General features: G+C 44.9%; 1 protein-coding gene, 1 long non-coding RNA gene and 1 pseudogene across 36 annotated transcripts in view; 1 reads left to right on the top strand and 2 right to left on the bottom strand.

Moving 5' to 3' along the window:
- The window catches only part of LOC149985565 (uncharacterized), a 191,236-nt gene that overhangs the window by 80,760 nt on the left and 97,512 nt on the right, over positions 1-12,964 (bottom strand). The window lies entirely within an intron of this gene.
- LOC110524680 (neuronal cell adhesion molecule) overlaps positions 1-12,964 on the top strand; it is a 112,355-nt gene that overhangs the window by 52,954 nt on the left and 46,437 nt on the right. For all 34 annotated transcript variants that reach the window (XM_090233767.1, XM_090233709.1, XM_036979734.2 and 31 more), the window contains exon 2: positions 2,572-2,638. The gene's annotated coding sequence lies outside the window, so the exon portion shown is untranslated. The remainder of the gene's footprint in view (positions 1-2,571; positions 2,639-12,964) is intronic.
- LOC149985566 (uncharacterized) overlaps positions 1-12,964 on the bottom strand; it is a 43,285-nt pseudogene that overhangs the window by 17,829 nt on the left and 12,492 nt on the right.

Here is a 12,964-nt window from a genome sequence, read left to right as displayed (position 1 = left end):
CAAGAGGACAAGTACTTTAGTGTCTAGTTTTCCATAAAAAAATTGCCGTTTCCAGCTACAATAGTCATTTACAACATTAACAATGTCTACACTGTATTTCTGATCAATGTTATGTTATTTTAATGGACAAAAAATGTACTTATCTTTAAAAAAACAAGGACATTTCTAAGTGACCCCCAACTTTTGAACGGTAGTGTATATGTACACACACACACACACACACACACACACACACACACACACACACACACACACACACACACTGCTTACCCATCTCTCCCTCTAGCTCGTTGCCACGGGCTGTAGTGTCCCACTCGTCCGTTTGGATAAGTTGTATATTTCTGAATGAATAAACCTCGTGTGCACATACAGTAGGTACCTCAGATATATCCTCTGTTTACACTCCCTCCCGAGCATAGTCCGAGTGTTTCAACTCCGTTTCACACTGGGAATATCAATGGAAGTGGAAGCCCGTATCAATGGCTTGTGGGAGATTAGGCTGTGCTACGCTGTGTAAAAAGAACTATATTTTCATCAGATCTGGCAGAGATCATAGCAACGTTTCCTCGAGCAACATCCCGGTCTGTAATCTATGGTGTGACCGGGATGGGTTCCAGGACAGATCCAGTGAAAGGGGATTTAGTGGCTTATGGAAATAGAAAAGAGAGAGTGCCCCCCCACCCCCCACCCCCCCATGAGACATAGAGAGGTGTCCCCACTGTGTGAAGGAATTACGGAACTGTGTCACAAACATGCATACTGCTGCAAAAACTGTCTCGCTTTGAAACAGCATCCCGAGGATGATTATAGTCTTGCTAGCCGGGCTCTCAGCGGCTCTGGGAGGAAATTGGTAAAAGCAATGTTCTTTCTGATGGGAAGGAGAACGGTCAAATGCTGCGGCATACAGTGCCTTGCGAAAGTATTCGGCCCCCTTGAACTTTGCAACCTTTTGCCACATTTCAGGCTTCAAACATAAAGATATAAAACTGTATTTTTTTGTGAAGAATCAACAACAAGTGGGACACAATCATGAAGTGGAACGACATTTATTGGATATTTCAAACTTTTTTAACAAATCAAAAACTGAAAAATTGGGCGTGCAAAATTATTCAGCCCCCTTAAGTTAATACTTTGTAGCGCCACCTTTTGCTGCGATTACTGCTGTAAGTCGCTTGGGGTATGTCTTTATCAGTTTTGCACAACGAGAGACTGAATTTTTTTCCCATTCCTCCTTGCAAAACAGCTCGAGCTCAGTGAGGTTGGATGGAGAGCATTTGTGAACAGCAGTTTTCAGTTCTTTCCACAGATTCTCGATTGGATTCAGGTCTGGACTTTGACTTGGCCATTCTAACACCTGGATATGTTTATTTTTGAACCATTCCATTGTAGATTTTGCTTTATGTTTTGGATCATTGTCTTGTTGGAAGACAAATCTCCGTCCCAGTCTCAGGTCTTTTGCAGACTCCATCAGGTTTTCTTCCAGAATGGTCCTGTATTTGGCTCCATCCATCTTCCCATCAATTTTAACCATCTTCCCTGTCCTTGCTGAAGAAAAGCAGGCCCAAACCATGATGCTGCCACCACCATGTTTGACAGTGGGGATGGTGTGTTCAGCTGTGTTGCTTTTACGCCAAACATAACATTTTACATTGTTGCCAAAAAGTTCAATTTTGGTTTCATCTGACCAGAGCACCTTCTTCCACATGTTTGGTGTGTCTCCCAGGTGGCTTGTGGCAAACTTTAAACTACACTTTTTATGGATATCTTTAAGAAATGGCTTTCTTCTTGCCACTCTTCCATAAAGGCCAGATTTGTGCAATATACGACTGATTGTTGTCCTATGGACAGAGTCTCCCACCTCAGCTGTAGATCTCTGCAGTTCATCCAGAGTGATCATGGGCCTCTTGGCTGCATCTCTGATCAGTCTTTTCCTTGTATGAGCTGAAAGTTTAGAGGGACGGCCAGGTCTTGGTAGATTTGCAGTGGTCTGATACTCCTTCCATTTCAATATTATCGCTTGCACAGTGCTCCTTGGGATGTTTAAAGCTTGGGAAATCTTTTTGTATCCAAATCCGGCTTTAAACTTCTTCACAACAGTATCTCGGACCTGCCTGGTGTGTTCCTTGTTCTTCATGATGCTCTCTGCGCTTTTAACGGACATCTGAGACTATCACAGTGCAGGTGCATTTATACGGAGACTTGATTACACACAGATGGATTGTATTTATCATCATTAGTCATTTAGGTCAACATTGGATCATTCAGAGATCCTCACTGAACTTCTGGAAAGAGTTTGCTGCACTGAAAGTAAAGGGGCTGAATAATTTTGCACGCCCAATTTTTCAGTTTTTGATTTGTTAAAAAAGTTTGAAATATCCAATAAATGTCGTTCCACTTCATGATTGTGTCCCACTTGTTGTTGATTCTTCACAAAAAAATACAGTTTTATATCTTTATGTTTGAAGCCTGAAATGTGGCAAAAGGTCGCAAAGTTCAAGGGGGCTGAATACTTTCGCAAGGCACTGTATGAATGCTGAGACATACTGTATCTTAATTTCCCCTGGTTTTCAGATTGAAGAAGAACAGACAGGAGTGTTGAGCCTCGAACAGGAGATTGGAGTGGATCGGGTCTTCTCTGGTAAGTCACGCTACGATACATAGCTACTGTACTTTAGGTCACTGGGTCTTTGTGCTGATATTCCTTCATGTCACATTTCATACACAACGTCCTCTCTTCCCCAAACCGTTTCATTTCCCTCCAACACATGGAATGTCAACGCCTTGTCCTCAAACTTAAAACACGTGTTTCCATCTATCACTTGGGATGCCTGGGCGGTTTCTGCTCTGAAAAAGACTGATATTACCAGCATGCTAAATGGAATGCGTGAAGTGGCGCTGTACAATTTAGTGGTCTAGCCTAGGAATGAATCAACGACTGAATGGCTGCCCTCCCATGGCAATGTCATGACTTTCCCTTGCTCGGATGGAATCTGCTCCTTTATTGCAAGATCCGTCTCTAGTGTAGCCTAGCCGTTCGCCTAGCTGCAGGCTAAAGGTCATTGCGTGCGTGCGTTTGTGATTGGCGCTTGTCCACTAACGCTGTGTGCCAATGTGTCCCACCCTCAAATTGGGGCACGTTTTTGGAGGCGCCACATGGTTTTAGCTTCATGCAGTGTCATATAGAGTGCCCAAATGTGTCTGTTCAGTGCATGGAAAAGCTGATAGTTGTCAAGGTAACAAGCTTTCTTTTTGGTCCCTCTTCACCCCCCATTGAGCTAAGGGAGCATTGGTCTTAAACATGCCACTCTGAGAATAAAGTGTCCCAGTTGTGCTTAAATAATAACGTGTCCCAATAGCACTGTAATGGCACTTCAGAATAAAGTGTTCTGGTGTCTCTTCTATTAACATAAGGTGTCAGAACACATGGATTTCATGCTGAGGGAACATTCCATTTGGAAGTGTGGCGACATGAGACTAAAAGGTGTCATAATGCATTATAACATACTGTAGGTGTCGTAACACATTATAACACTTACTGCAGCAGGCCACAACACGACCCGGAGTAACCTTTGCCCTGTGTACGAAAGCAGTCGGTGCTGAACCTAGCGCTGTGATGATGACAATGCCGTTCCTGTTATAAGGTCCTGTTGAAGTGATAGTACATTGCCTTTAAGAGGAGGGGACATGAAGTCAGTGTGTTCAGTGGACTGTGAAGGATCCTACCTCCCTCCTCGGTCGTTCCACCTACTGCCCCACAAACAGCAGTGCAGGGGGACACTGCAGCGAGATCCATTAGATGCTGCACAGCTGAGAGAGAGAGAGAGAGAGGGGGAGGGAGAGGGGGAACGAGTGGGTAGAGAAGGAGGGACTTAGAGCCAGGGAGAAGGAGGGTGAGAGAGAGGTGTTGGTAGAGAAGGAGGGAGATGGAAGGGGAGAGAGGGGGGGGGGGTAGAGAAGGAGGGCGTTAGAGCCAGGGAGATGGACGGGGAGAGAGAGGCGGGGGTAGAGAAGGAGGGTGTTAGAGCCAGGGAGATGGAAGGGGAGAGAGAGGTGGGGGTAGAGAAGGAGGGAGATGGAGGGGAGAGGGGGGGTGGTAGTGAAGGAGGGCGTTAGAGCCAGGGAGATGGAAGGGGAGAGAGAGGTGGGGGTAGAGAAGGAGGGCATTGGAGCCAGGGAGATGAAATGGGAGAGGGGGGGGGGGGGGTAGAGAAGGAGGGCGTTAGAGCCAGGGAGATGGAATGGGAGAGAGATGTAAAGGGAAACTGACATGTAAAGGAACACTGACATCTCTGAGCTCATCTAGCCACTCACAGCTCGCATTTGGATGACAAACACTAGCCCCACAGTCACACACATTCCCTCGCTCCTCTCACTCTTTACCTCTCTGTCTGTCTCTTCCTCTCTCTGTTTGTTAATCTCTCTTGACTCACTCTCTCTGTCTTTCTACCCCCTATCTCTCTCTACCCCTATCTCTCTCTCTCTCTCTCTCTCTCTCTCGCTCTCTATCTCTATCTCTCTCTCTCTCTCTCTCTCACACTCTCTGTCTCTCTATCTCTCGCTCACTCTCTCTACCCTCCCCCCTCTCTCTACCCCCTCTCTCTCTACCCCCTATCTCTCTCTACCCCCCCTCTTTCTACCCCTATCGTTCTCTCTCTCTCTCTCTCTCTCTCACACACTCTGTCTCTCGATCTCTCGCTCACTCTTTCTCTCTGCCGCTTGTTGTGTATGTGTTGGTCAATACCGCTGTGTGTTCCAGGCAAGAGAGGCTGAGTCTACACTTTTGAGTCACCACCCCGGCAGAGAGAGAGAGAGAGGGGGCCAGAGAGAGGAGAGAGTGAGAGAGACAAAGAGAGAGGGCTACAGAGAGAGGCTGTAGACTGAATCGTCAGTTTGAAACACACTGAGGTGTGAACCAACGGGTCTTTGTGAGCGGCCGTATTCAGGACAGAGGGACGAATATGGCCGATGCAGAGGTTTCTATTCACGTCACCCAGGCTCTCTTTCACAGAGTTCCCTGGCTTGCTTCCGGAGAGCTTGTTGGTATTGTTGCTTGTGTTTTGGGGGGGGGTGAGAGCTGAGGGAAGATCCACCCAGAATGAAGAGTCGTTGCCGCAGTTCAGATAAACACACATGGATAGGTGTGTAAATGACACAATATCTTTTCCATGGCGTTGGATTTTTTTATGTCACATACACGAGACAATCAAATCAATGTATATTGTTGTTTTGATGAATAACCCACTTAACTACACTATGGCAGCCTCCTACACTCAAAACAGTGCACTAGGTTCAAAATAACCAAAGGGCAAATATAAGATGTCGCCATGAAACCCTCCCCCCATGAACTGTCCCTCCCTACCTGCCACCCAAGCTGCTACAGTCATCTGCCAAAGTGTGCTGGTGCCTGGTGTAATGGATTAGCCTCTCCCTGTGAGTCGAGCAGCAGGTAGCTCTCCCCAGCGGAGAAAGCAATGAGATTAACCAGCATCAGGTCTAGGATCAGCTGTAACACAGATCTAGGGTATGCCTCACATACACACAGAAACCTCTCAGCTGTTCTAGGGTCAGCTCTAGCGCAGATGGGGGCCTCAAGGACACCAGTGACTTCAGACAGATACACAGACTAGAGCACATCTCTCTGACCTTTCCCTGACCTCTCTTCTTGTTGACGCATCTGGCTGTGTCCGAAAGAGACAGGGAGACAGGGAGACAGGGAGACAGGGAGACACGGAGACAGAGAGAGACAGAGAGAGAGAGAGAGAGAGCGAGAGTGAGCGAGAGAGAGCGAGAGAGAGAGAGAGAGAGAGAGAACTCCCCAAGGGGGGCACTCTCCTCTGGCCTGTGTGGTTGAGTGTGATACATGTATAGCTGAGCTGGCCTGACACACTGGTGGACAGATGGACAGATGGAGAGGAAGAGGAGTTGCCAGTCTATATCTGGCTCTCCCTCTCCATCTCCATCTCATCACTGTGTCTCTCCCTCACTTGCCTCCCCCCTCCTTCTCTTTCCCCGTCTCCATCTCCCTCTCTCCATCAATCTCCATCTCCCTCTTCATCACTCCTTTCCTCTGCTTCTATCCTTTCATTTATAATCCATCTATCCACCTTAAGCACAGGGACAAAACTTTTTCCATGCCCTTCTATACAAACACCACAAGATCCTATTGGATGGATGGTCTCAGTCGGACAAATTCAAACCCTGTCCAGTAATTCAGAGTATCTACGTATCTGGGCAGAGAGGATTGTCCTCACACGTTCGACTGGCCTGGTGTGTTATGCCGTGATCTATCTATTTGGAAGTGGTCGGTGTGCAGGGCTGACTGAGAATTTCAATGATTTATGTGGTCGATACGTCTGGGTCATGGTCCCAAGGCCAAGTCTATCTGCTCATCAATATGAACCACATGCTTCATAGTGCTAGGTGTTGCAGAATACAAATAGCCGCGTTTTGATGTAACCCCATACAGTGGCGGACTTACCATTAGGCAGAAGAGGCAATTGCCTCTGGCCTCACATCATCAAGTGGCCTCGTGAGCAGGGCATAACTAAAGAAAATAGTACTGCCAATCAAATGCATAAAATAATGTTAATTTGTCTGCTCCGCTTGCTTTTTTTCACGCGATATGAATGCAAACGTGACTTTAATTTCAATTAACCTGCAGCAATGAGGCACGTTCAGAGCCAGCAGCAATGAGGCACTTTCAGAGCCAGCAGCAATGAGGCATGTTCAGAGCCAGCAGCAATGAGGCACATTCAGAGCCAGCAGCAATGAGACACGTTCAGAGCCAGCAGCAATGAGGCACGTTCAGAGCCAGCAGCAATGAGGCACGTTCAGAGCCAGCAGCAATGAGGCACGTTCAGAGCCAGCAGCAATGGAGGCACGTACAGAGCCAGCAGCATTGAGGCACGTTCAGAGCCAGCAGCAATGAGGTACTTTCAGAGCCAGCAGCAATGAGGCACGTTCAGAGCCAGCAGCATTGAGGCACGTTCAGAGCCAGCAGCAATGAGGCACGTTCAGAGCGGGTCAGAGAAAAGGAAAACAAAGAAAGAAGATATAATTTTAACAGAACAATGAGTTAACACATTTCTTTATTAAAAAGAGGCAGAGGCAAAGGTATCATGACACAAGGCGAGACCCAAATGCAGACACAGGAGGCAGATGGTCGGAGTCTTACAATGTTTATTAATCCAAAGGGGTCGGCAAGAGAATGGTCGTGGACAGGCAAAAAGGTCAATACCAGATCATAGTCCAGGTGGTAGAGAGTGGCAGACAGGCTTGTGGTCAAGGCAGGCAGAATGGTCAGGCAGGTGGGTACAAAGTCCAGAAAGAGGCAAGGGTCAAAACCGGGAGGATTAGAAAAGGAGCATGCAAAAAACAGGAAACCGCTGGTTGACTTGGAAACATACAAGACGAACTAGCACAGAGAGACAGGAAACACAGGGACAAATACACTGGGGAAAATAAGTGACACCTGGAGGGGGTGGAGACAATCACAGGAACAGGTGAAACAGATCAGGGCGTGACAAAAGGACATACACAGTATGTATATGTACCCCGTGTATCTGATGCTGTCTGGCAGGAGAGACTATGGGCATGTCACGGGCTACATAGTAAAACAGGGGGGCGCTGTTTCGCTCGCCCGTTTCAGCCACTTGCAAATTGAAGGAAAGTTGTTCGGATGCCGGAATTATTTTGGATGAAGTCGTGTAGTCGTGTAGTCGTGTAGGTAACCGACTTTTGAAGTGATTTGTTTGACAATCAGATGAAAACATAATGTCTGGATGTGTTCACGGTAGTGCTGAGCGATTAGTACTTTTTTTTTTAGGTCGGTTCGGTTTGGGTTTGAATATAAAAAATTATATTTAAAAAAAAATAGTATTTTTTTTACATTAAATGCACTATGCGTTGTGTGGGTTGAATGCTGTAACAATATAGAATACAATAATAATAAAAGTCCCATGACGCGAATGACTGCCGGTTACTGCTTGTTAGCCATCACTTATTCACATTACTTGACTGTAGCCCGTGGGTGGAATGTTATTCTGATTTTTTCCCCCTTATTTATAATTAATAAACATAAAATAAATAATAAATGACGAAAATCTGGTGTTTCCGTGTCAAACGGTTGTGTCATATTTTTCAGTCTTCTGTGATGGACAGAAAGTGTAATGTTGGGACGCGAACTCAGAATTGAAAACATTTCAACTCTATATCGAACTACAACTCCCTACTATATCACACAGTTCGGGCATGATCCGTTGTATCTCTAGAGAAACTGCAGCTGCAATGTGCACATTGAGCTCACAGAAATAAACCGAATGAAATGGAATTCAAATAGCTGAACCCAAGTCGTCAATTCATTGCTTAAAAAACGAAAAAATAACCAACATTTTGGGTTAATTGCTCAGCACTAGTTCATGGCACATTAAAATGTAATATTTTGGCTTTACTATTAAAACGCATAAAAAAAATGTGGGGGACTGGCCTCTAAATCACTAAGTCCACTGCGTCTTTTGTAAACGTGTGTGTGTGTGTGTGTGTGTGTGTGTGTGTGCGTGCCTAGATCTCTGCAGACTCATAATGAGAAATCACCTTTAGGCTCCAGAGTGATTCTCCCCCAAGAAATTGGCTGCCTAATGCAATCTGAGACTGAGAGCTTACAGACATATAGTTACACTTTATCTCACTTTATATCAGGGATTTGTATCACCAGTTGAGATGTCATTTATTTTTGCATTGCCCGTACTGTGACCTGTGTGTAAATGCATTCATTCATCCTTCGTATCCACCATAGTAAGTAGAATTGACTTTGGAGGTGGGGATGTCCATGGTCTTACTCTACACTACAAATATTTATGCTCCTGTCATTCCCTCTGTCTGGTGTTTAAGGACAGTGGAATGACCCTGGCCTAAGCATTAAGCCCCAGTCCTGGATGTGTGGCACACAAACCAGTGGTGGCTGATGACATAAAAAGTTGGAGGGGGTCGGGAATAGAGGTCATTAGATAGACACAGACCCAGGATGCCCAGCTGGGTGGCTAACCCCTTAATGCTGCCCTCTGTCGGCCTGTTCAGAGTGGTTCCGAGCACCAGGGGCCATGCTGGCGTCACCCACCCATTACTGTGTACAGTACACCACTCAGACAGACCTCTCCCTTGAATTAGCGCCCACTTCCTATCCGAATCCCAATCCCAGTCAACACTGACTGGAACACTGTTATTAGTTTGGTATTTTAAAAATGTGGCAAAGCAATTAACTTTTTGTCCTGAATACAAAGTTTTATGTTTGGGGTCAAATCCAATACAACACATTACTGAGTACCACTCTCCATATTTTCATGCATAGTGGTGGCTGCATCATGTTATGAGTATGCTTGTAATCATTAAGAACTGGGGAGTTTTTCAGAATAAAAATTAAACAGAATGGAGCTAAGCACAGGAAAAATCCTAGAGGAAAACTTTGTTCAGTCGGCTTTCTACCAGACACAGGTAGATTAATTCACCTTTCAGAAGGACAATAACCTAAAACATGAGGCCAAATCTACACCGGAGTTGCTTACCAAGAACAACGTGAGTGTTCCTGAGAGGCGAGTTATAGTTTTGACTTAAATCAACTTTCAAATCTTTTGCAAGACCTGAGAATCTATCCATGATCAACCAATTTGACAGAGCTTGAAGAATTTTGAAAAGAATGATGGGCATTCTTTGAGGCAATTTGAGGTAGGCTGTATGATCACACCGGTAATAGATCTGTTGTTGCATTACTTATGAAGCACAGCTGAGTGAGCGTACATATACTTTTTATTTGTATTATACTGGGCTGATGGTGCCTGCATCTGATGGTCAGTCTCAGCAGAGGGCGAGAGCAGCAGACTGAGGGTCCGTCACTCAACATCCCTCTGCTCTCCCTTTCCTCCACTGACACTGACCAAAAATGGACACCGTCTTCCAGCTGATTGCGAAACTCGAGTCGAAATGCATTATTTCTGCCTCATGCACAAATTCATGTTGTTACTCCTATGAACAGAGAAAGTTAAATATTCCTTGATATTAAAAAAGACCCGAGCCGCTAATAACAATAACAACACAAGCCTATCGATACACTTTCCTCCTCATTCATTACTGCTGCAGTGCTTGTTGCAGCACTGAGTGGAAATAGGAAGAATGTGCATTTTATGGATTATAAAAGTGTTGAATACAAAGTGTTGACAGTGCTGAGTTAGAACTTAAACCTGAACTCACTCATTAAAACAGCAGCTCTTTGCTGTATTTGTTGACAGTCTCTCTCTAGTCATGGTTTTAAACGTTAGAAAACGTTTTAAACGTTCGAAATCTCACAGTATCAACTTTGCTGTAGCTTTCTTTTATGCCTGCTACGTTACTTCAGACACGGTCATCTGAGACATCTGATTGGCCAGCGGTAGGCCTAGTGTAAAATGCACTTGATTTGCTCTCCGGACCCGCCGGGAAGGCAGAATTTGTACTTTCAGACACATGAAATGTTTCAAAATGGCAACAGTTGGCCGACTCGGGGGCAGCTGAATCGGGTGCACCTACCGCCAACAGCCTGAGATGAATAAAATAAAATAGGAACACAAGGCTTTATCGTTGTTGTTTTTTTACAGAAATGTTTGGCGATCGACTAGGAATGTCTCGGAGACCGACCAGTCGATTTTACGATCAACCGTTTGGTGACCACTGCTCTAGAAAGTTGAGCGAAGTTCAACCTCGTGCGTCTCTCTGTGGGCTGATATTTCTGCCAAAATGTTACTTAATAAAGTACAGTAGGTAGAGTGCTCAGGACCACTGCCGCATGTCTCAGTTCTACGCACGGAAATTGAGGGTCATAGGCACCAAATAGAAGAGCTATCTGCTCTGGTCCAATAAGTCATTTTAGTTTTCTGTTACCAAACCTTTACACTGTGTGCCGTAATGAACACAACTCAGAGGTGAACAGGTGACGCTTTCATCTCGGAAACATTCTGTTGAGTAGCGGCGCGTTTATGAGCGCGTCCGATGCAGATTAGGGGAGACGGGGGCTGTACGTTCAGTCGCTAATACATGTAGCAGTCAGAGCTGATATCATTGGAACAGTTCAGAACTGCCTCTGATTACAGCTATTAGAACACATTAGAGAACATTTCAATCAAGCACACCACGAGGGAAAACATTATGTTCACTCTAAGCCTTGGTTTTTAGAAGCCAGTAAGGCGTCTTTCAGCAGAGCTGGGTTCAAATACTATTTGAAATCATTTCCAATTGCTTTTGGAGCGTTTGCTTTAGCCTGCCTGGAATGCCAAATGGATGGGGTTTTGCAGTTTTTCCACTATCCTATTGGTTAGATTGTGCCAGGCAAGCTCAACCAAGCCCAGATAAAGGATATTCTATATTCTAATATTATTCTATTCTATTATTTTGAGTACTTTATGAACACAGGTCTGCCAACCCAACTGGGGGTTCTTTTAATCGCTAGCGTTCTTCCTTTAATTTCTCCAAAGTATTTCTGTAATGAAATGAGGTCACAGCGAAGTAATAAGAACATCCAATTCGCTTAGTGAAGAGAGATCTCTATCTCACAGTTATTTTGTTCTCCGTAAAATATCATGAGTTACTCAGCCTCTAATAGTTAATTAGATCGATTCTCATCAAATTTTATTTTAGTAGAAAAATAGAAAATAAGAGAGAGTGGAGAGAGAAGAGAGTGAAGCGATGGAGAGAGAGAGAGGAGAACGTGAAGAGAGAGAAGAGAGGGGGGAGAGTGAAGAGAAAGGAGAGAGTGAAGAGAGAGGAAAAAGTGAAGAGAGGGAGGAGAGAGAGAAGAGAGTGAAGAGAGAGAAGAGAGTGAAGAGAGAGAAGAGAGTGAAGAGAGAGGAGAGTGAAGAGAGAAGAGAGGAGAGTGAAGAGAGAAGAGAGAGGAGAGAGTGAAGAGAGAAGAGAGAGAGGAAAAAATGAAGAGAGGGAGGAGAGAGAGAAGAGAGTGAAGAGAGAGAGGAGAGAGAGAGAGAAGAGAGAGAAAGTAGAAAGAGAAAACAGAGAGCAACTGAGTATTCAGGACACAAGAGCTATCTGTCAACTCTCTAATTCAAATACAGTAGTAGTTAGTTGACTCAGGACTATCTTTGAGGAATTGTTGCTTTCTTTGGGTCTTTGGTTGCTGTTTGTTGAACTTAGCATATGAAAACCTGAATGGTGGACTAGAGTTGCGATAGCTCAGGCCAGTGTGAGCACAGCTCATTGAGACAGGGCTGAAAGTGTGTGCTTGAACTAGGAGGCACCAGGCTGCACATGATTATTTTCACATTACTCTTCATTTCTTCACGTTCTGGGTTTCACTTGATGTAATCATCTCTGGGGAAATCTCTGGGACCCATGTTCCATACCAAATATATTAATAACCTGAAATGTATCCTACGCTGCTCTCCATTGTATTACCTGTTTGGTCAAATGGTTTTGTCTACAGTCTCTAAATTGCATCATTAATAATGCTGTGGATATACAGTAGGTGGTATGCAGAAAGGTAGATTACCCCCAAAACTCAAAATCATTTAGCATAACAAATGTCTCTATGGAATTCTCATACATTTCTACCAACTACTACTGAAAACATGTACAATGAGTAATAAACACATTTGCTACCTTCTAAGTTTCTCTTTTTTCTTAGGGGGCTTTCACACCAAATTGGTTTGGTGCGTTTTTTTCCCCCGAACTCTGGTCTGTTTACCCCCTGAGTTCGGGTCATTTGAACATTTGAACACTCTATTCACACGAAACAACAAACTGTGGTTCACTCAAAAAGGGCGTTCTCGGTCCGATTCAAGAGCCAGCGTCATAACTTGAAATCTCGGAAACATTCTGTTGAGTAGCGGCGCGTTTATGAGCGCGTCCGATGCAGATTAGGGGAGACGGGGGCTGTACGTTCAGTCGCTAATACATGTAGCAGTCAGAGCTGATATCATTGGAACAG

The sequence above is a fragment of the Oncorhynchus mykiss genome, chromosome 1 (genome assembly GCF_057628025.1).
Source record: "Oncorhynchus mykiss isolate SJ-2025 chromosome 1, ASM5762802v1, whole genome shotgun sequence".
NCBI classification, from domain to species: domain Eukaryota; kingdom Metazoa; phylum Chordata; class Actinopteri; order Salmoniformes; family Salmonidae; genus Oncorhynchus; species Oncorhynchus mykiss.
This window is presented reverse-complemented; position numbering and strand designations above follow the sequence as displayed.